The sequence below is a fragment of the Balaenoptera physalus genome (assembly GCF_965194825.1).
Source record: "Balaenoptera physalus genome assembly, chromosome: 20".
In the NCBI taxonomy this organism is placed as follows: Eukaryota; Metazoa; Chordata; class Mammalia; order Artiodactyla; family Balaenopteridae; genus Balaenoptera; species Balaenoptera physalus.
Genome location: NC_138901.1, coordinates 48,877,177 through 48,901,162, shown reverse-complemented (window position 1 = coordinate 48,901,162; position 23,986 = coordinate 48,877,177). Strand labels below are relative to the sequence as shown.

Here is a 23,986-nt window from a genome sequence, read left to right as displayed (position 1 = left end):
GGAGAAAGGATAGTTTTCTCAACCGCTAGTCATTGGAACAACTAGCTATCTATATGCAAAAAAAAGAAAAAAAAGAACCTCAACCTACACTTCACACCTTATGTAAAAATTAACTCAAGATCAATCACAGACCTAAATGTAAAATGGAAAACTAAAAAATATTTAGAATGAAACAGGAGAAAATCCTTGTTACCTTGAGTTAGGCAAAGAGTTCTTTAGATACGGTACCAAAAGCAAGATCCATAAAAAAAAATTGATAAATTGGGCTTCATCAAAATTTAAAACTTTTACTCTGCAAAAGACAAGACACAGACTGGGAGAAAGTATTTGCAAGTCATATATCAAGATAGGAACTGTATATAGAATGTGTAAAGAGCTCAAAACTCATCAAGAAGAAAAGCTAATGACACCATTAAAAAAATGGGTGAGAGATTTGAATGACTTCACCAGAGAAGATATATGGATGGCAAATAAGCTCATGAAAATGTCCTCAACATCTTAGTCATTAGAAAAATGCAAATTAAAATCATAATGAGATATGCTATTAGAATGACTAAAAAACAACAAAAGAAAACTGTCTAGATTATGGACTGATGAGGATGCGGAACAATTGGAACTTTGGAAAACACTGTGGTGGTTTCTTATAAAGTAAAACATACACTTAACCATGTGACCCAGGTGTTTACCCAAATGAAATGACAACCTCTGACACAAAAACCTGTATGTGAATATTTATAGCAGCTTTATTGGTACTCACCCAAAACTGGAAACAACCTGAATGTCCCTCAACTTTGGAATGGAAAAACCAACTGTGATATATCCATACAATGGAATACTACTCAGCAACAAAAAGGAACTATTCATATATGCAGTAATGTGAATGAATCTCATATGCATCATGGTAAGTGAAAGAAGCCATACTCAAAAAGGCTACTCTCTACAACCAGGACCTACTGTATAGTACAGGGAACTATATTCAATATCTTATAATAAACTATAATGGAAAAGAATTTGAAAGAAAATGTATATATATGTGTGTGTGTGTGTATATATATATATATGTGATATATATATATATATATATATCATATATATATAACTGAATCACTTTGTTGTACACCTGAAACTAACACAACTTTGTAAATCAGCTATACTTCAATTAAAAAAAAAACTACTCACTACACGATTGAATTTATATGACATTCTGGAAAACTCAAAACTATAGGGACGATGGAGAACAGATCAATGATTGCCTTGGGTTAAAGGTAGGTGAAGTGTTTGACTACAAAGGGGTAGCATGAGGATATTTTGGGGAGGTGATAGAACTGTTCTGTACCTTGTTTGTGGTTATAGTTATATGACTTTATGAATTTATGAGAATTCTTAGAACTGAACACTATAAAATGAATTTTACTGTGTAAAATTTATTTATTTATTTATTTATTTATTTATGGCTGCGTTGGGTCTTCATTGCTGTGCACAGGCTTTCTCAGGGTCTACTCTTCGTTGCGGTGTGTGGGCTTCTGATTGCGGTGGATTCTCTTGTTGCTGAGCGTGGGCTCTAGGCACATGGGCTTCAGTAGTTGTGGCTCACGGGCTCTAGAGCGCAGGCTCAGTAGTTGTGGTGCACGGGCTTAGTTGCTCCATGGCATGTGGGCTCTTCCCAGACCAGGGCTCGAACCCATGTCCCCTGCATTGGCAGGGGGATTCTTAACCACTGTGCCACCAGGGAAGTCCCTGTGTAAAATTTTTAAGAAAGAAAGTCTGAGGGTAGAAGACTTTAAAGAAGATTTTAAAGAAGTCTTTAAAAACATGAAAGAATTCCAGAAATATAACTTCTTAAATATTTGAATTTTTAAACTTAATTTCTTTGTTGAATATATTTTAAATAATTTAAAAGATACATAATGAGGGGACTTCCCTCGTGGTCCATTGGGTAAGACCCGGTGCTCCCAGTGCAGGGAGCCTGGGTTCGATAGCTGGTCAGGGAACTATATCCCGTATGCCACAACGAAGATCACACGTGCCACAGCAAAGACCTGGTGCAGCCAAAATGAAGACCTGGTGCACCCCTCTGCTGGGCATCCATCCTCTTCCCTTTGCTACTGCTTTTTTGGTGACAGATAATTTGAACTATTTGCTAGTGTTTCTGGATCATGTCTCTCCTGTGCCCTTTTTTTCCACAAATACTCTGGTTTTCCATCAGATCTCAAATTTCTGAGTAAGGACTTTTATTTAGATAAAATAAGATATTTCCTCTTAGTAGGGGATTGTTGGGTATCCAATTAGGCTTCTATTATCTCACCTAAATATTTGCCTGTTCTTGGTAAATCATTAATCTCTAGTCCTTTGATGTTACTCTCTCCCCCACCTTTCTCTCAAAGGCTGTCAAGTGGAAATTATCTTTGCTTCTTTCTTCCACACCTATAGAGTTTACTGTATTCATGTTGGCCTTTCCTTTCTTCGCTATACTGTTAATCCTCTGTGACCTTGTTGTATCACTGTTTCTCTTTCAGACGAATCTTTAGTCTTTCTGTCTTTATTTTTTCTTTTCACAGGTGATGTAATTCACTGCACACACAGACAAATTCTCCAGATCTCTAGGTTTAACTCAAATCTCTCTCTTTCTCTCTCTTTCCCTCTCTCCTGCGCCATCCCTCCTTCCCTCCTAGAATCCAGGCCTATATTTCCAAAACCCACCTAGACCTTGCATAGGCATCACAGAATTCCCCACAAAATCTAAACATTCTAGATTTCCTGCCTAGTTGAATGATATTAACAGCCACACAGTTGCTAAATCAAAAACTTTGGACTTGACCTTGTTTCTTCCTTCTCCTTCATCACTCATATCTGGTTGATTCCTAGGTCTGATTTTAACCTTCAAGGTCTCCTAAACCTGCCGTTTCCTTTCCAGCCATATTGTTGAAGTCTTGGGTTAGACCATTTTCATTTCTCACTTGGACCGTTGCAGTAACCTCCTAACTGGTCTGTATGCCTCAGGTCTTATCATCGTTCACTTGATCCACCACACTGCCACGAGAGTGATCTTCCTAAGTTCTAAGACTACTTATGCACTTTCGCTTTCAAACCCTTCATTACCCACAGTGCCTGATACATAGCACATGCTTGATTCCGTCTTCCTTCCTCCTTTCCTCATTATGTTTTTGCTTAGGCTGTTTTCTTTCCCTCCAAGGACACTTCCAAAACAGGCAGACAGACATAACCAATAATCTAGTGAATCTCCTGATTAATCTTTAGGATTTAGCTCATAGCTCATTTCTTCTGTGAAGTCTTCCTAATTTCCAAGTCAGAATTAATCACTCCTGCTTCTGGGCTGCTCTGATATTTTAGTATCCTGTTAGCATTACACTTATTATTCTAATGTTTTGTTTCCTCAACTGGATTGTGAGCTCTTTGTGGGTAGGGGTTATGTCTTTTTTACCCTTTTAAGTTCAGCAGCACCTAACAACTAAGCCTGCCAAATTTATTGAGTTTCTAGTATGTGTTGGGAACTAACAATTCTCTGGTAAACACAGTCCCTGTTCTTGTGGAGCTGATGTTCTAGTGAGGGTAAACAGACAACAAACAACTTTTAAAAAATCAGTTGCAGAGCGTTAAAATAGAATGATGTATTAGAGGATGAATGGATAGCTACTTTAGATTGGGAGAATAGGGAATATCTCTCTGAGGGTATGGCATTTAAGATCCAGGAGGATACAAGGATTAGCAGATCAAACATTCCAGTGCAAAACTAAGGAGGCATGAACTCCGTATGTTGGAGGAACAGGAATAAGGCCAATGTGGCTTGAATATGGTGGGTGAGAGGGAGAGTGATGCAAGAAGAGGACAGAGGCCATATGACGTTGAGATTTGAAAGCTAGGGTAGTGTGCTTCCTTTGGAGGCTTTTTTTTTTTTTTTAAACGGATTTTTTTTAAAATTAATTAATTAATTTATTCATGGCTGTGTTGGGTCTTCGTTTCTGTGCGAGGGCTTTCTCCAGCTGCGGCAAGCGGGGGCCACTCTTCATCGCGGTGCGCGGGCCTCTCACTGTCGCGTCCTCTCTTGTTGCGGAGCACAGGCTCCAGACGCGCAGACTCAGTAATTGTGGCTCACGGGCCCAGTTGCTCCGCGGCATGTGGGATCTTCCCAGACCAGGGCTCGAACCCGTGTCCCCTGCATTGGCAGGCAGATTCTCAACCACTGAACCACCAGGGAAGCCCCCCTTTGGAGGCTTTTAAGCAGGGATATGATGTAAGTTGATTTGTAATTTTAAAAAGATACTCTGGTTACTGTGTAGAACTGGATTGTAGAGGGATCAAGAGTGGAGGCAAGGAGACTAGTTACAAGGCTATTGTATTAATTCAGATGAGTTGATGGTGACTTGGATTGGGGAGATGCTAGAAGAACTGTAGAAAAGTAGTAGATTTGGGATATCTTTTGGAAATGAAGTTGACAGGGCTTGCTCAGGAATTGTCAGCAGCCAGGGGAGTGAGGTAAAGAGAGAAATCATGGCTAACTTCCCCATTATTGGCTGGAGAAGTAGGTAGGTAAATGGTGATTATATTTATTGATATGGGTAAGACTGTGGCAGACATATTTATCAAGAATTCTGTTTTGGTCATGTCGAGTTCGAGCTGCTTGTTCGACAGCCAACTGGAGCTGTAAGATAGTTGGGTAGAAAAGCCTGGCATTCCAGGGAGAAGTCTGGGCTGGAATTGTAGACTTGGAGATCATCAACGTGTAGATAGAAGTTGAAATCATGGAATTCAATCAGGAGGTCACCTAGAATGGTTTGTGTCTAGAGAAGAGAGGTCTGACAGAGAAGGAGCAGCCAGTGAGGTAGGAGGAAAACTAGGAAAAATGATGTTATGGAAGCCAAGTAAAGAACATGTAAAGAAGGGAGTGGACCACTGTATTGCATTGCTGTCTCAGATAAGAGCAGAGAAGTACCTGTGGGATTTGGCAACCTAGAGATTATTGGTGATCTTGAGTTAGAACTATCATTGGACTGGTGGAGATAGATGTCTGATTGTAGTGGTTGGAGGGAGCAAATGAGATGAAAAGCATTTCATTTTCGTATGATGACAGCGAGGTTTTGGAAGCCTATTTCTAAAAACTTCCTGTGTCGTTGTTACTAAATTCTTACCTATTTGTATTCCAATGTGGTTATATATTTTTGTTAAAGCATTATAATCTTAATGTTTTTGTACCATCATTTTAGGTAGATTCCTGTTCTCTCAAAACCTAGCTTAGGGGCTTCCTTGGTGGTGCAGTGGTTAAGAATCCGCCTGCCAATGCAGGGGACACAGGTTTGAGCCCTGGTCCGGGAGGATCCCACATGCCGCGGAGCAACTAGGCCCGTGCACCACAACTGCTGAGCCTGCTCTCTGGAGCCCGCGAGCTACAACTACTGAGCCCACATGCCACAACTACTGAAGCTCATGCACCGCAACAAGAGAGGCCACCGCAATGAGAGGCCCACGCACTGCAGTGAAGAGTAGTCCCCGCTTGCCACAACTAGAGAAGGCCCGCACACAGCAACAAAGACCCAACACAGCCAAAAATAAATAAAATAAATTTATTTAAAAAAAAAAACCAAAAATCCCCCTAGTTTAACTAGGGTTATGAACAATACACATACACTGGTGAGTGAATGAGACTGTATTTAAGGATCAGGTCCCTGGTCTTGGAAAAGCAGACTGGCTTGACCTTGGCTTTATGATACATCAGTTTTCTCAGCTGTCAAATGAGGATAACAGGACCAGTTTAGCTCAGTGGGTGGTTGTGAGGCATGACTACTAATGAAAATAATTGTAAAACACTTTTGCAAGTTGAAGTGTGATATAAATGCTAAATAATAGTTCTTTACTGGGATGTTGTGAAAATTACCAATATGCTGTCTCTTAGAGCCCTTAAGTTCCTTTTGAGAAAGGTGATATATATATATATATTTTTAAAATAAATTTATTTATTTTATTTTTGGCTGCGTTGGGTCTTCATTGCTGCACGCGAGCTTTCTCAAGTTGCGGCGAGTGGGGGCTACTCTTCGTTGCGGTGCGCGGGCTTCTCATTGCGGGGGCTTCTCTTGTTGCGGAGCACCGGCTCTAGGCACGTGGGCTTCAGTAGTTGTGGAGAGCTGGCTTCAGTAGTTGTGGCTCGTGGGCTCTAGAGCACAGGCTCAGTAGTTGTGGCGTACGGGCTTAGTTGCTCCGCGGCATGTGGGTTCTTCCTGGACCAGGGCTCGAACCCGTGTCCTCTACATTGGCAGGCGGATTCTTTTTTAAAAAAAATTAATTAATTAATTTATTTTTGGCTGTGTTGGGTCTTCGTTTCTGTGCGAGGGCTTTCTCTAGTTGTGGCAAGTGGGGGCCACTCTTCATCGCGGTGCGCGGGCCTCTGACTATCGCGGCCTCTCTTGTTGCGGAGCACAGGCTCCAGACGCACAGGCTCAGTAGTTGTGGCTCACGGGCCTAGTTGCTCCGCGGCATGTAGAATCTTCCCAGACCAGGGCTCGAACCCGTGTGCCCTGCATTGGCAGGCAGATTCTCAACCACTGCGCCACCAGGGAAGTCCCGGTGATATATTTTTATAAATACTATATGCAGAAAAAAATAGCTCAGGATTTGGGAAAAGATTGCTATCCTAATTTCTGGAGTGTAACAATTATAGAACCATAATGAGACAACTTTTTACTAAAGAGAATGTTTTCTAAAGGTTTATTATAATATCACTTTAGAGGTTTCTAATCACAAGGGTTTTACCATCTTGGCTTTTTGTTTCAAGTGAGGGTGTGAGTGCCACCCTATGGCAGTTAAAATTCTGACTGTTTAAAGGACTGGTGGTTGGTGATTTATTATCTATATTTAAAGTGTCACAGCCAATCAATAGAACCACTCAAAAAAAGCATTGAAAAAGCATTTTATTTTAGGCAACACCATATAGACATTTTAATGCAGGCTTAGGTGATGGTTGCAGTTAGGCTTTAAAGAGAGACACAGTGCCATTTCAGACAAAACTAGCACTCCTTGTTCCACACCTGAGTCTAAATATAGAATTGGTGGCATCATTACCTATAATGTACTTAGAAAATGCCTGAAATTTGAATCTGATGAACTAAATTTTTCTCAGCCTCTAAAGTAGCATTAACAATAGAGGAAAACTGGGATGTGGTTCTTTTGATGTTTAAAACCGATAAGGGAGGTGGTTAAGCAATAGTCTGCTGACGTGCTCAGAACTTTACCCTGCTGACAGCTCAGTTGGGATCTTGTGTATTATTTTTTTCAGTGGAGACCTGTGTATTGCTAATTTTAGAACAAAGTGACATGAAGTTCTTAGCTTTACATAGGTTGGAATTGAATCTTTTTTCTGGAATTTCGGTTCCACAATCCATTACCTCTTTGTATCAAGGACAAGTGAAAGGTTTAGGTTTCTTTTCCTCTTTGATGGGAAGACTGTACTTGTTTTTGCCGCACCCGGGCATTATTCGCTTTATTTTTGCATTTGGTGACTGGAAAAGGGGTCCCTGAATGGTCTGCTTCTACAGCAAAGACAGTGGAGTAAGCTTTCTTTCTTGGAGATGCTTTACATTTGTGGTTGTATTTAAGCTTTCTGTTATTTGCTGCCATCATCTGCCTTGCTCATTGTAGACTCAGGGATTGGCTTCAAGCTCATAGGTAAAGGTTCATCTTAAATTCTTATTTTAGTTCCTTTGGATTTGATTTGCAGTTGACCTGTATCCATTCTACTTAATTGTTTCTTGTTTCTTTTCCAGAGTAGATATTTCACAAAGCTTCTATCATATATTTTTAGGAATGTATATTTTTTCCAGCTTTATTAAGGTATAATTGATTAATAAAATTGGAAGATACTAAAGTGTACAACATGATGATTTGAGGCACCCTTATCTTTTGTTATTGTTCTTCTTTTCATTCTGGAGGCTTGCAGTTGGCAGGCCTATCAAGCCAAAATACCTTTGGGACTGTATGGAGAAGGCACTTTCCACTACTTCCTAACAATATGGAATATATGTAGTACTTGATCTTATGTATTTCTTCTGTGACTACTAACTAGTTCATGCCCTTTGAAAATTTCCCCTTAGGTTGTTTCTTTTTCTTATTGACTTGTAAAAATTCTTCGTATTTTGTGACCAATTTGTTGCAAATATTCTTTAAGGCTATGTATAAATGAGAAAGCAGGCTATTGCATCAAATGCTTATCCAAGATGATATTTGGTTAAAATGTTTGCCTTGGTTATTTGAGCAATGGTAAGCTCCTTTTGTCTCTTTCCTTCCAAAAATGCATAGAAAAGCTCCTTCTGTCTGAAGTAAAGTGTTGGCTCTGTGTTGGTTATAATTTGCTTTTTCTGGCTGGCAGAGCCTTCTTTTTGTTTTCTGTCTTCTGACAGATTATAGGATTGTGGGGAAACAGCGTCCAGGGCTTTTTCAGGAACTGTGCCATTTTATCTACAGGAGAAGCCATTGGCTTTGGCACTAGAAGGGAATTGGCTCTTCATTTAAAGATGCCAAATCATGCTTGATTCACAAGTTTGCTGTCTCATTTTGTGTATGTGTGTGAAACTTTTTCAGGATGTTGGCTTTTACTTTTTCTACCATGTGCTACTCCATCAGTATGAGAAATTAACAACTTGTTCCTTCTCTCCAACTCTCCACCCCCAACACACACAATCCAAACATCCCAAACCATAGCAAAAGATGCAACAGTCATTTTGAGGATTAGGGCAAAATACACCACCCAAATGTTTCCATTGCCCTTTTGGTGACTTTAAGTTTTAATTCTGCTTTATCAGTTAAAGTCTTCATCTTTCTTATGTAGGCTTGAATTATTTAGGTGGGGAAATGATTTTCCAACCAAGATGTCCCTTTACAGAGGCTTTTCAAAGGCATCAGTGGAAGTGAATTGTCAGAGTACTCTTATTTCCTAACTTGGGAAACTTAATTTGCATAAGAGAGAGCACATTTAGGAAACTTCTACTTATTTATTTATCCTTGACATGCTCTTTTCAGGGGAGTGTAGTGTAATTTATCCTGATCTCAAATGAGAATTTTTATTATCATGTAAGCAGTCTTAACTCCAATTGTATCTGTTACCTTCATGCTTTTTAAACTGCGTACAATTGATTTTGAAACCTAGCCAACTAGATATTTTAGCAAATCTTCCACACACGTTAATACCTCACTCCTCTACTTTCTATAGATAACAGTTTAAAGATACCTTCTAAGTGAAGCTATTTCCATTTAGATTAAGGTGGGAAAATTGTAAATAGGAGAATAAGCCAGTTTTGATAAGCTGGTTTGTCTAGTATGAATTTTTATATGGACACATGTTTTTTTCTCCCTCTGCCAAACCATCCTGCCCCAAACCCACAGTCTTGCAAAAGTTGGCGTTTGGTTCTCATGTGCATTCTTTGTTGTAGTTTGCCTTTTTTTTCAAACTGGTGTCTCCCTTCACTAGACTAAGCACCTTAAAGACAGAGTTTGTAGCTTATTTGTCTTTTTGTCTCTGGGGTCTAATGAAGCTCCTGGTATGTAGGAATGCAGTAAATACGTGGTGATGTGAGTGAATGAATGAATGAATTGAATTCCCAAAGATACAGTGAATGGATTTTATACTTCCCTCTAGTGTCTGAAAGAGAAAGTGCAGCCAGTTAAAAAAAAGGTTAAAAGAATACCTTGCTACATTGAAATAACAGTCAAGGCATTGCCTTTTTTCTTTTTTCCCCCCAAGTTTTCACACTTGTTTTTTCAGACCTGTTGTTCTCTTTAAGTCTAGTGAATAAAAAATTTCCTCATCAATGTCTGTGTTCTGTCTCTTGGGTGTTTGAATTTTGTGAAATGTCACTAGTGGGTCTTTATGAGGACAATGCCTTTTAATTTTATTTAATTTTATTTATTTATTTACTTACTTATTTTTTAACACTAAACTTTTATTTTTTTTCTTTGCCATTATGCTTTATTACAGGATATTGTATATAGTTCCCTGTGCTATACAGTAGGACCTTGTGGTTTATCCAATCTATATATAATAGTTTGCATCTGCTAATCCCAAACTCCCAATCCCTCCCTCCCCCACACCCTCCCCCTTGGTAACCACAAGTCTGTTCTATGTCTGTGAGTCTGTTTCTGTTTTGTAAATAAGTTCATTTGTGCATATTTTAGATTCCACATATAAGTCACATCATGTGGTATTTGTCGCTTTTATTTTTTTAATTTTTATTGGAGTACAGTTGCTTTCCAATGTTGTGTTAGTTTCTATTGTACAAAGTGAATCAGCTATATGTATATATACATCCCCTCTTTTTTGGATTTCCTTCCCATTTAGGTCACCACAGAGCATTGAGTAGAGTTCCCTGTGCTATAAAGTAGGTTCTCATTAGTTATCTATTTTATACATAGTATCAGTATATGTCAATCCCAGTCTCTGAATTCATCCTCCCCCTGCTTCTGATTTACTTCACTTAGTATGATAATCTCTAGGTCCATCTGCATTGCTGCAAATGGCATTATTTCATTTTTTTCTGGCTGAGTAGCGTTCCATTGTTTATATATACCACATCTTCTTTATCCATTTATCTGTTGATGGACATTTAGGTTGCTTCCATGTCTTGGCTATTGTAAATAGTGCTGCTGTGAACATGGGGGGTGGGGTGCATGTATCTTTTCAAATTATAGTTTTGTCTGGATATGTGTGCAGGAGTGGGATTTCTGGATCATATGGCAGCTCTATTTTTAGTTTTTTGAGGAACCTCCATACTGTTTTCCATAGTGGCTGCACCAATTTACATTCCCACCAACAGTGTAGGAGGGTTACCTTTTCTCCACACCCTCTCCAGCATTTGTTATTTGTAGACTTTTTAATGATGGCCATTCTGACTGGTGTGAGGTGGTACCTCGAAGTTTTGATTTGGAAAATGCCTTTTTAATAGTGTTTAGCTTAGGTTCAGAATAGATCATTGTTATTGTTTTATTTTTATTATCTGGTTCTGCTGAAAGCTGTATGTTTATTTTGATTTGAGTAAATTAAGCATCAAAGGCACCTTTTTTGGGTTTTTTTGCTTGTTAAGAATGTCATTTGGGAAATTTGCAAAATAGAGTACTCAAGAAATATTGTAGTGCAAACAATGATCAGACTAGATGGATGTTACCTAAACTAGTTTTCAATCCAACCCATTGATCTTTTCCTTCTATTTCTGAGAGATGGTATGTTTGTTTTGTGTTTTAATATCTTTTGCTGATTATGAATGTAAGTCATGTTCAACACAGAAAGTTTAAAAATTACAAAAATAATAATTTGTAATTCTACTACTCAGCTAATCTATTAAAATTACAAAATTAATGCATGTTTTTTGTCTTTTAAAAGGTTGAGTAAAACAAATATAAAAAATTTTTCTCCTTCATTCCTCCGTACCCCTCTTTTCCTCCTCTCAGTGGTTACTACTGTTGACAGATTGGTGTATATACTTACAGATATTTTCTTGGACCTAGAGAAATATATATAATATTCATATGTGCTTAAAAAATAGATGTGTTTATCTTATAATACAATCTGAAACTTTATGTTTTAAAACTTTTTGTTAAGATAAAATATATGTATAGGAAAGTGCACGTTAAGTGTACAGCTCAGTGAATTTTCACAAATTGAACATACTTATGTAACTAGTTCTCAGATCAAGAAACATTATCAGCCCTCTTGAATCCCCTCCTAGCAATTTGTCCATGATATTGTTGAAGCACAGAGTGGATAAGTCCTTGGTCAGTACTGGCAGAGTTAGAATTTGGTTATTTGTTCTATCTTGAAAATGAGTGAAGTTATTAATGATTTCAACTTTGGTGGCTGTTATGAGAACTTGGGTCATTTAGTGATTTGGACCATTCTTTTGCTGTAGTGTTTACTGGTCTAAATATTTATAGAGGACTTTACTATGTATGACTTACTGTGCAAAATTGGGAAAGGAGAAGATACAAAGACAAGTGTAATATAAGCTTTGACTTACAGTCTAAATTAGGAAGACAAATCACATATTAGACAACAGAACAGTTAAGTACTAAATTGTGTAGTAGTGATTCAGAAAAGGAATCATAGCTGACAGTATTAAAGAAGGCTCCACAAGGGAGGTGGAATTTGAGCTGAGCCTTGAAGAATGGGTAGGATTTAAATGGAATGGTTATAACAGTACAAGTCATGGCAAGAAAGTTGAAATGGAAGATACACAGACAGTGAGCAAGCAGATCGGTCTGTCTGCTATGGGGGTAAACTGCTGAGGAAAGGTGGAGAGTAAGTTTGATAACATAGGATAGTACCAGATTGTGGAACATACAATAGCCATAGAGTGGAAGCTTGGTTGGATGGCATAGGCACCAGAGAGCCACAGTAGAGCTTAATGGATAGGAGTATTAGACTTGGAGCCAGGAATACTCAACTTCTAAAATTGACTTTTCCATTTACCACCTTTGTGACCTAGAGCAGGTTGTTCAGCCTCTCTGGACCTCAGTTTCTTTGTAAAAATGGAGGAAATATCTATTTCATAGGTTTATCATGATGATAAAATCATAATTATTTATTATGTATATTTTTTTTAACTGAAGTATAGTTGACTTACAATATTTTTCAGGTGTACAGCAAAGTGATTCATTTATATGTATATTTTTTTCAGATTCTTTTCCATTATAACTTATTACAATATATTGAATACAGTTCTCTGTGATATACAGTAAGTCCTTGTTATTTGTCTATTTTATGTGTGTGTGTGTGTGTATGTATATATGTATATATATATTTTTCCCCTTGACACAGGGCCTTGCACCTAGTAAATGTGCAATAAATTGAACTGTTTCTGTAGTTCTTAAGGGGAAGAGCAAATGGATGTGAAAGCAGTGCTATGTGGAATGAGGGAGGCTAGAAAGAAGTTATAGTTTCCCCCACAGACGTAGTAAGGGTCTCTGTTAGGGTAGTGGTAATAAGATAGAGTACATTTGAGGGGCATGAAAAGAAATTGGACTTGAGTTCCTCTTTAGGAGGAAGCGTTTTGGGCTTCCCCTGTGATCTTGTGTTAAACAGTTGTAATCCCTCTCTGTTTTCTTGGACTGTGGAGATGAAGATAAATTTGATTTTTTAATTTTAGTTAAGGTATTCAAAATACCCTGAGTTCCTCATTTATATTTTAGAAGAGGATATTAGAAGTTTTGTCTGAATTACCTAATTGTCAAGAACATTTGTGATAATGGTGAGACTGGCATGTTTATTTGTTTGTTTTTGATGTCTTGGCAAATTAATGGGCTTATGAGTGATCTTGGAAGGATTTTTTTTTTGGCCGCGCAGTGCGGCTTGTGGGATTTTAGTTCTCTGACCAGGGATTGAACCCAGGCCTTTGGCAATGAGAGAGCGTGGAATCCTAACCACTGGACCGCCAGGGAATTCCCTAAATTTTAGTTTCTATTTAATCCTTAAAGAGAGAAAAATTGCCTTTTTCAAGAAGAGTAGAATTTGAAGGAAAGTACTGACACAGCTGTTTACCTTAGTCATCAAGAGTAGCTTTTAGGCCAGCTATTTAAAATAGTAGTTTCTTGAAGTATTGTTTAGTTATTTTAATATGGAAAATGCCAGAGAATTGCTAAATGATATGGAGAGTTGTAACTGCTTTTGTGCTTTTGAGGATTTTTGTTTAGGTCAGATGTATTTGGGAAGGGAATGGACTCGTTAGCTAATTTGGGAGACTTTTGTGGGCAGTATTTAAAATAAAATTTTCACATTTGGTTCTTTTTATCTGGAACCTAGTCTATGAGACAGCAATGAAGTTCCTCCATAAATCTATTTAAGCCCAAGCCTTTTAATTTGGGTTAGAAAAAAGAGCTGGCTTTTAAATGGGCATGTCACACAATTCCTTTTCCATCTTCCCAGAACACTGAGGTTATATATATATATGAAATGCTTTGGGCTCCACATAAGAAAAGGCTACTTAATTTTAAAGTGTTTTGTTGTTGTTTTTTAAAAATTGTAGTAGCACTTGGGAACTAAGCCGGATTGTAGTGTGAGGTTGACACTTAACATTAGTTGCAAGAATTTTGTGGACAAAAATGACAGTGTAGGTAATAACTTGCCTTCCCCATCCCCACTTTGTTTTTCTTAAATGAACCCCTACTACTGCTTCACCACTATACCTAAGAAAATATTCTACAGTCTTTAGCATATTCCATCCCAGCAGTGTTAGGCCCTTAACATTGACGTTAGTGATTGAAGTGTTGATGCAACCTGCCAGTTATGAGGAGGCCTGGCAGTTCTTGAGAGTTTTTTCTAATATTAGGTGTATGGCTTGAACAAGACTTAGATGTTTGTTTCCTAATTGTACTGAAACCTGCTAAGGGAGTGGTTAGCTTGGGTTTAATTGGATGTGGATAGCTTGTATCTGAGCTGGGTTGGATCCAACTGTGTGTGTGTCTTTGGTGTTTTGTTTGTTGCAGATGATTTGATGTATTCCTTCTCCCAGCGCACCAACTTCCAGATGAATCCCTTCCCAATATGCGCCCCCCTCCCCCCTTAATTTCTGCGTCACGGGAAGCAGGAGTTTCAGACAGGGTGGATTGATGTGTGCAGCTGATCTAATATGCAAACCTAAATCTATGCGCGGTTATGAGGGAGTGCAGTTGATTAGTCTGAGAAAAGAAGGGCGAGGCAGAGAGGCCTGGGGAGCATCTTTCTACTCTCAGGTGTCTCCGGATGGCTATTGCTGTGGAAGTCTGATGCACTCTGGGAGGTACTGCCTGGATGGGGGTCACTCCTAGTACCCCAGGTAGGGCGTGGGCGGGGGAGCAGGAGAAGGGGCGCCGCATCACCTGGCCCATCCGGGCTGCCGGGCTGCTGGCTTCGGGGTGGGGGCCTGGAGATGGGGGCAGCTCTAACAAAGAGGAGCCGTGCCAGGGCCGGGGCCGCGGGTAGCTGGCCTATCCCGGGCGGCTGACCTCCCAGTGGGCCTCCCCAGTTGGCTGTTTGGTGAGTCGCTCCGCTGGCTCCCTGGCTCGCCATTGGCTGTGCGGACTGGAGGGGGCTCGAGAAGGGCCGGGATGGAGTTGAGGGGGCGGGGCTGGCTTCCGGCGGTGAAGGGGGAGCGAGCGGCAGCCGGCTGGGGGAGGGGGTGTCGGCGCGCCGCGGAGTGCTGCGCTCAGAAAGCCTGGCACCCGGAGCAGCCGCCTCCCCCTCCCCCTGCCAAGACAGCTAGAAACCCCTTCTCTTCCATCCTCCCGGGGCTCGGGCGAGGAGGGCTGAGCTGCCCCAGGCAGGCGGGGCGGAGCCCGGAGCCCCACCGAGCGCTGCGGAGCGAACCTCACCTCCCTCCCTTCCAGGGCTCAAGGTGTGTGTGCTTTTTCTAACCAACCCCGACTTCAGCCGACTTAACCTTGTGAGAAAAGGGGAAATGGAATGGGAAGTAAGAGCTCCCCATCTAATCAGTTTATTTTGATTTTCGAATTCTACCCTTCGTTCTTCTTTCCCTCCCTTCATCTCACCCGTGCAGCAGGGTAAGGAGATTCAGGACTCTCATCTCTTTTTACTGATGTGTCGATGTCGGTCGCGTAGTAAAATGAACAGAGGAAAAAAGAGGAGCCCTTTCTTGTGTGGCATCTGATGCAGTAAACCAAAAAAAAAAAAAAAAAAGCAGGTTAGGATAGGAGTGGGTTTTGGGAACTGTTCTGCATCGTGTCCATTAAGGTTGTCTTCACCATTTTCCTACTTGGGACTGCCTTAATCAGCAAAAACAATCTGAAAAGGAAGGAGGTGCTAGTGGAAAGAGGGATCAGCCCCCGTCAGATGGTGGTTAAAGGAAATCCTGATAGTTGTTAGCGATTAACTCTGCTAAAGTCTCTCCCCGAGTACAGTGTTACCGGCTTTGTGTAGCACTCAGCCCTGTTGGAGAAACCTAGCTAGAGCAAGCAAACTTACCTTGCCGTTACTGAAACTTAAAAGTCTTATCTTTTTCTCCATCTGTATATTTCTCATTCATAGGCTCTCAGAGGGATTAGTTTCTGTCATCAAAAACCAAACTTTAAACAAATCCAGATGAATTTTGTTTATTTATTTCTTAAAGCGCCCCCCCCATGAATTCGTGTGGCTGTATCATTACAATTTATATGTATGTCTTGAGTTCCTTTGCTTCTACAATGTATGTATCCCTTCTTTCTGAAGGACAGAGCTCATCTTCAGCCAAAATCAGGAACCTCTTTATAGGTTTTTAATTGAGAGGAAAGTTATCAATTGAAGATAGAGAACCCAAAATTTATGATAGAAACAAAGGGAGGGTGTGTGTGTTGAGTGGCAATGTTCATGGTAAACTTGTTTGGACCAGATTTATCTTAATGTTGATTAGCAAAGAGCTAGAATGCCAAAAGTGAGGAATATCAATTTTTTTGGCAGCACTTTGGTAAGTATTAATTGAAATGATTGAGAGTTGAGTCTTGTAATCCAGGTTCAGTTTCCAGAAATTGTTCTAACGGGAGTTCAGTTTTGAAGATAGAATTGATATGCTGGAGCTGTTTTACCATTTAAGCTAGATTAATATTTTTTCTTTACATTGATTTATTTTATCTCTAATCAATAAGGAGCAGTTTGGGGTAAAAGCAAGTATTATAAAGACTAGGGAGGATGGGGTAGGGAACCATCTCAGTTGTGGAAACTTACTAGGGATCAGGAACTTAGTATACTTTTTTTTTTAAATTGCAAGTAGCCTTAACATAGAGTTGTGCAAAAAAAAAGTAGATTCACAGTAAACCTTTGTTAGATTTTGGGTTTTTAGTTTATTACCCATTTATCCCTTAAGACTCCATGAATCATGTTTAAATTGAAAGGCAAAGAGAATCCCCCAGATGTTGTCTTACCCAACTTGTTATTGAGAATGAACTGTTAAAAATCACTTTGAAGCTTTGACGGCTAGCTAGTGTATAAAACGAAGTGTACTTTGATGTCTATATAGTAAGCTGAGGGAGTGACAAAATCCACTTGGAGGCCATGTTAAAGCATATACCACTTCAACTTGCTTCTACCAAAAAACAGGTTGTCCTCCTATTTGATATCTAGGTGTTTTTTTCTTTGTCTACTCATGAGTGAGCAGTTAATACAGCTTTATAAAGTTACATTACACTTTGCTCACTTAATGCTTTTATATTTCTATTTTCTTGACAGATTTGTGTAATCTGTATTTTGCACGGTGCAGTGACTTCCCCAAAGAGTTTTTCCCAGGAGACAAAAGGCTATGTATAGGACTAATCATAGGTGTGTATCTATACTGATCTCCAATTATCATTTAAGGGGGATGGAAATTCAGATTTGGTCCTCTACAAGGAAACAATTATATGAAGCCATGACTTTCCATAATCTCTTAGGTTGAGGGGACATGGTGCAGCTGAGGTTCAGTCCACTGATTTTTCTTTAGCAATCTGTTTTTATCCATCCTGCTTATTTCTGTGAGTCACAGCTTAGAATGTGTTAAGAAAAAGGGCCCTATGTTCTCTCTAAAGGGAGACTCAAGCCCAATCCCCCATTCTCATCAGAAGTATAAAATGGTCCCCTTGAGAAGGTGAAGGAAAAGATTGGACCCTTGGCGTTGTTTGATTCTCATGATAATCAACTTGAGTGTTGTCAGGTTTGGAATTGGGAAAAGCTTGCTCAAGGTGAGAAAATATTAGAGGCAGAAAGACCTGGGAGACAATGAATGCATTCATATGGAGATGCGGCTGGTGGTAGTTTTTAGCTATTCAGCTCTGTCAGTCAGGTGTCTGAGACAATATTTTGTGTGTTTAAGCACAACCCCCTCCCCCAAAGGTTGACTCTTGGAAGCTGAATCTTTTGAGGAAGTTGTTTGCTGTCTGAATCCAGAGGGTAGAGGACTTGATGGAGTCTGTTATCTGTTTATGGCTTAGATAAGGACATGGAATTGATTGCTGGTGAGTTACTGAACTCTTCCTAATGAATGGTTGCTAGGCAAAGTGCATCTCAATCAGTTTAATCCTCAATAGTTTACAGGTCTGCTCTTGGTGAGGGCCAGAGCTGTCTCTCTAATGATACTGCCCTTTAAGAATCCTGTTGGATGTGCATATATGTTGCTCAGTGGTTCAAAAAAAAAAAAAAAAAGAAGAAGACTAGAATAACTTGTGTGTTTCATTTCATCCATCTAAAATAATTTAGCTTTTGGTAACCTGGGTCAGCATTATCATTAACTTCTCTCCTGGATCAAGTGGTGGGATGAAGTTGCTCTCCAGTGTTAAGATACCACTATTTGATTATCTTTGAGTTTGTAACTAGTAAGGCAGTGAACTAATACATTCATTTTGGAAACAGGCCAGTGATAACACTGCACTTGGGCCTGGATGGATGGAAAAATAGGACAGAGTAAACAATTGAGGGCATAAATAATGAATCTTCCAACTGAGCCCTGGGAGAATGAAGGAGATTATCCTCAGAGCTGTTCAATCTGGCAGTGAAAGGGGAAGAGTCCACTGAATTAATTACCCTGACTTGTTTGATACTGCACTTATTATGGGATTGTTAGAGCCATTCAAAATAGAGTTGCCTTTTAGATATAAACTTTTAATCCTTTTTTTTTTTTTTTTAAGCCAAACACCCAAATAGCTCATCTGTTTCTTAGAATCCAGGCCTTTGCTCCCTCCCCCAACTTTGTTTTCTGTATTAGCATTTTATGAATACTGGACAGTCCTTTTGTTTGGCCACATCTTAGAATTTTGCTTAATTAGAGATTTCATCATCTGTAAATGTATATAGTAATAGAAGAGAGGACCTGAGCCTGGTTTAAAGGGATTATTTGATACCTTGAGTACATATTATATTGTACCTTGAAATTAAATGTCGGGTTGTAGGGTATAATATATAACAACTCACAAAAGGTTAAGACAAGAATTCCTTCAGCCCAAGAATCATTTCCAGTATTAACATAAATATTTTTACTTTTCTTCCAATGAATTAAATAAGCACTCTCTTAGTGGTCTCAGCATTTCTCTGAGGTAGGGAAAACTAATGCCTCAAGAATGTCTAAATAACTTAGAAAGTGATTTAGTAGTGAAGCCAGACCCAGAGCCAAGGTCTCTGAATTTCTAATATGTTTAATTCTTCTATCCAAGAACTCCTTTCAGGGTCCCTATTTGAAATGATTAAAATTTTCCTATCTCTACCCTGAGAAGGTGTTTTTATTTCTCTAGTTGTGAAGAGAATCCAAAGACCAAGATGCCATGATCAGTCAAGAGAAGGAGAAAGGTTCAAGATGAGGTGTTGGAGGAATAAAAGAGATGTAAAGGAAAGGCCAAATTGAAGTTTTATTAAATTTGGTGCCGATGGATCCGGGGCGGGGTTGCGGGGGAGCGGGTGGCTGATTAGATCAAATTTAGTCATAGACTGAGTTTGTTGCATTTAAGCCTAGCTGAAATGGGCAGGAGGCATCTTTACCAACATACAGGCAGAACTCTAGTTAAGGGCTCATTCCTGATCAGAGAATACAGTCAGTTCTTGATTATTCATGCAGAAGGGCAAACAGGCAAAGTATAGACAAGTAAAATCCAAAGATATTCCTAGGCCACATTTTTAAGCAATAGCTTTAACTTCCTCTGCTTTTTAACTGCGATTTTCCAGCTGAACAAACTGATTAAAATTTTGTTTCTTTGTCTGGTCATTCAAGAGACAAGTAGGTGAGATTGCCACCAGCTTGGTTTACAGTCAGTTTCTTAATCATCAAAGGTAGTGTATAGCTCAAAACAGAACCTAGAAAAGTTCAGCTCAGTTTTGTATCCTTGAGACAGTTTGTTTTATTTACTATTTTAAGACTTGACCCTTGTTATAGCAGCTAATTATACTGAGGTTCTATGGAAAACTGAGATTTTCCAGGTAAATCATAAATCTTGACACTGGCATGTTTTCTTTGTTGGTGTCTTCTTGCCCCACAGATATGCAATCATTCATCATATGTGGGCAAGCTGTAGATAGCCAAGCCAAAGAAGAACTATTACCAAAGTAAACCCCTTTTCTAACACTGGGCTCTGTGTACTCTAATGATGGGAGCTGTTGGCCGAAATGAAATCCATTTACACATTAGATTGTGATCAAAGAAGTACTATAAATTACAAATTCAAAACTGAGTATTTCTTTAAGCGCTGTTTGGTGGGAAAATGTTATATCTCTCTCTTTAGTGGAAGATCAACTGAATATTACAGCAGATTTAAAAGGCAATGTTTTATAACTACTCGCTAATTCTTGGCACTCAGCAAAGTGGTTTTGAGGATCAGTTGCTGATCTGAGTGAAAATCAGATTTTATGCCACTTGCAAAATTGAAGTGATTTACACAGCATCCCTGTTGCTTCAGAGGAGAATCATAAGCATTATTACTCACAACTTAATTTTTTTCTTTCCTTCCAAAAAAGCTAAAGTACTTCTGCCATTGACATTTCATTTATCACTTACTATGTAAAGGATAGGACTTAATCTATTTTAAAAGGAAAGGGGTATCAAGACTATGAGAAGTTAAAGGCAGCTCATCCCAGGTCACAGTATATCAATGGAAAAGTCACATTTCCTGGGTTCCTGAATGGGCCTTCTTTATCACCCAGCTATTCAGCTGGAAGTGGTTTTACTATTAGGAAGACATTAATTTTGTAGCTGTGAAGGTACTGATTGGCTTTTGCTTATCTTATTCTCCCAGAACCTCTTTCATTCAACAGAAAGTGGGACTAGTGGATTAATGAAGAATCCATATCTTGGTTCTGACCTGTCGTGCCAGGTGTTATTTTGCATTCACTAAAGTGCTTTACTGAGGATTTTAGTACTTAGGCTTCATTCAGTCCCTGTGAGGTATGCTACGATTGGAGTGTGATACTGTGTTAGAACATTTCTCCAGAGAGATGAAAGGAACCTTTCCTCTTAAGAAAAGTGCTTTGCCTTTTTCCATATCCTGTGGCAAAATTCAGTTGGAACAAGTTGCTTTTTCAGCAAGCTATATTTTAATTTTTGCCTCTTTCAAAGCTGAACAAATGTCCCAACTGAAAAGTGTCGTTCTTATCACTCATAGTATGTTCTGGAGAGATTGTTCCTTAGTACACCTAGAAGTGAGAGGCTGATGCCACTTCAGTCTGCATGCCAATTTTGTAGCTCTCTAAAATTCTGTTTCTGCCAGCTCCTTCCATCCCCCTGTCCACAGCTGCTCATCTTTCAGCCCCCCACAACTAGAGAAACGCTAGTCTTTATTAAAGTCAGAGTTGCATCCGGCAGCAGTCTTTGTGTGTGTGCTAGTGGGCTTGCATTACTTTTTGCATTATTTCTTGAAGAGTATTTCAGCATTACAGAAACAAAATTTTCTTCTTCAAAACAAGTTGATCAATTGCTTTTTTATTAAATGTGCAAGTACCTAAGAGTTAAACTTGAAATGGGAGGGGGGAAAAACTATTTTAGTTATAGTTTAATTGCTAAAAAAAGATCTCTTATATAATTAAAAGCTGTACTGCTGCCTTGCACTGAAACTAGCAGATAAAGCATGGAGAAAGTACAGTTTCTCAGTGAGGACCACACTCTGACTATGCTATTTAAGGTTGCCGCCCCATCCAGTCCTCCTCATCTCCTTACACTGTTTCATTTGTTTTTTTCATAGCATTTATCACCTTCTAATAGTCTATGTCACTTACCTATTCATTAAGTTTATCTGACCCTTGCACTCTACCTCATGTACAAATGGAAGCACCATGAAGACAGGAGTTTTTGTCTGTTTTGTTCATTGCTGAGTCCCTAGCTCCTGGAGCAATGCCTTGCTACATAGTAGGTACTCAATAAATATTGGCATTAATTAATTGGAGGAAGTACTCTTTAATAGAATAGATATCTGGGATTAGAATTGGAGTGATGGGAAGAGAATATTATCTTCCTGGAGCTAGTACTAAATTAAGAATTAGATTACTTAACTACTTTAAGGGAAATCATATTTATGTGAAAAAACTCAAGTAATTGGGATTAATTATCCTAGATTAGAGAAATGACAGACATTTTACTTTATTATTTGTAATTAATTTATATTTTTGGCTGCGTTGGGTCTTTGTTGCTGTGCGCGGGCTCTTCTCTAGTTGTGGCGAACGGGGGCTACTCTTCATTGCAGTGCGCGGGCTTCTCATTGGGTGGCTTCTCTTGTTGCGGAGCACGGGCTCTAGGCGCGTGGGCTTCAGTAGTTGTGGCACTTGGGCTCAGTAGTTGTGGCTCGCGGGCTCTAGAGCACAGGCTCAGTCGTTGTGGCACACAGGCTTAGTTGCTCCACGGCATGTGGGCTCTTCCTGGACCAGGGCTCGAACCCATGTCCCCTGCATTGGCAGGCGGATTCTTAACCACTGTGCCACCAGGGAAGCCAATGACAGACATTTTATAGTATGTAAATATGAAGGAACATTGTATAAAGATAGATGGCTAGCTCTTATTCACCTACATGAGGGCAAAGGAATAGGCTGAAACTTCTGAACAACGAAAATAAGACATGCAGAAGAATTTACTGATTTTGAGAATAAACACTGGAACAGGTGACCAAAGAGGGATGGTTTCTCAGAATGGATTTTCAACACTGGCACCATGTTGGCGGCAATGGTGAGAATGGAAAGAGCCCAGAGCCAGGAGTCAGGAAATCTGGTTGTAGTCCAGGCACTTACTAGCTTTTCCTAATTTCTTCATCTGTGAAAATGGCACTAATGATACCTGCCCAGACTATCTCAGGGCATTTGAGAAAATTAAGTTAGAGAATCAATGTGAAAGCACTTTGAAAATTGTAAACCTCTCTACAAATGTAAGCAATTGTTAATGATTTTACAAAACCACCTCTGTAAGTGATTTAGAATCTTGGAATCTGGAAGTTGGATTTAGTGGTTGTCTAGTCCAAATTCTTAGCTACTGAAAATAAACTCTTCCATCATTCTTAATGAATGGGTCATTGCTTTTGCTTTAGCGTTTCTAGTGCTGTGCCACTGTTGAATAAGCTCAAATTATTGTTTATGTTCACTGAAAATTGCCTTTCTTCAGACTTTATGAACCTATTTTTGATCTCTGGAGCTCAGAGATAAAGCTGCTTCCTCCTTTGTATGACAGACCTCTTATGACACCTTTATTTGAGATCTTCATCATCTCACACCTCGAAATCACTATAGCCACTTAAATGACTTCTGCCATCTCCCATTTGTCTTTCACACTTCCAGCAGATTTATTTAAAATAGACATCTGATCATGTTACTGTCCTTAAAACCTGTTCCTATCTCCCCATGGCTTCAGGATAAAGTCTGACATTAGCTAATAATAGTTATAACTACCATCATTGAGCATAGGCACTGTACTAAGCACTTTATAAATATAATCTCATTTAATCATCACAATTAGTCTATAAGATGGCAGGGCTACTTTTCTGCTGATTTATTTATTTATTTTTATTTTTAATTTTTTTGGGCTGCGTTGGGTCTTCGTTGCTGTGTGGGGGCTTCTCATTATGGTGGCTTCTCTTATTGCAGAGCACAAGCTCTAGGTGTGCGGGCTCAGTAGTTGTGGTGCACGGGCTTAGTTGCTCCACGGCATGTGGGATCTTCCTGGAGCAGGGCTCGAACCCATGTCCCCTGCATTGGCAAGCGGATTCTTAGCCACTGCGCCACCAGGGAAGCCCCTGCTGATTTATTTTTAATCTGCTATTCTGTCCCTCTAGTATAAAATATAAGGCTCTTCATAATTTAACACATCAGGCTCATCTCCAGGTTTAGCCCATACACCCGACACTCTCCTCTCCATACCAGACCACTTGTGGTTCCCCAGACAAGCCAGTTAGTTTTACAACTGCATGCCTTGCATTATGCTAGTTTTCTCTGTGTAGAGTGGCCTACCTGTCTCAATCTGGTAAATTCTTGCTCAGCCTTCAGTGACCCATATTGTTTTCTCCCATCTTTCTCATTGTTTCCTGGGAGTATTTTTTTCAT

General features: G+C 39.4%; 1 protein-coding gene across 4 annotated transcripts in view; it reads left to right on the top strand.

Annotated features, from left to right (window-relative positions):
* The window catches only part of FAM222B (family with sequence similarity 222 member B), a 65,980-nt gene that overhangs the window by 11,671 nt on the left and 30,323 nt on the right, over nt 1-23,986 (top strand). The window contains exon 1 of one of the 4 annotated variants that reach the window (XM_082442811.1): nt 15,126-15,362. The exons of the other annotated variants lie outside the window; for them this stretch is intronic. The gene's annotated coding sequence lies outside the window, so the exon portion shown is untranslated. Of the gene's footprint in view, nt 1-15,125; nt 15,363-23,986 lie in introns of those variants that run through there. 4 annotated transcript variants of the gene reach the window in all.